The sequence below is a fragment of the Pygoscelis adeliae genome, unplaced genomic scaffold (assembly GCF_000699105.1).
Source record: "Pygoscelis adeliae isolate BGI_AS28 unplaced genomic scaffold, ASM69910v1 Scaffold143, whole genome shotgun sequence".
NCBI lineage: Eukaryota > Metazoa > Chordata > Aves > Sphenisciformes > Spheniscidae > Pygoscelis > Pygoscelis adeliae.
The window spans coordinates 472000-472400 of NW_008824405.1; positions in this window are offsets into that span (position 1 = coordinate 472000).

The window sequence follows — 401 nt, forward strand, 5'->3', positions numbered from 1 at the left end:
CCCTCGGGCTTGGTCCCCCCCCCCCCCCCCCTTCCCCGGGGGGGGGGGGGGGGCGTTGCCCCCCCGTTCCCCTGGGGCAGGCAAGCCATTAATGCCGGCTCACAACTTGTGAGGTCGAAGTGTGGACGGGCTGTATCCAAAGGTCTCTCAGCAACACAGACCCTAAACTTTTAGGGCTATTGGGTCGCCTCAGAGTTCAATCTTCTTACAGCAAACAAAGCCTTTCTGAAGGTCTCCCCCTCTCCCGCACACAAGCTCAGTGTCCTTTATTTCTGGGCTGTGTGATAAGCTTAAATCATTGTGCTCCCATTTCTTGATCGTCGCCTACTTTGGGCTTTTGTTCCCGTAAAGTAGGATTGAGTCTGGCAAAGGGGCTGAAGTTGAACAGTTTGACCCTTGGA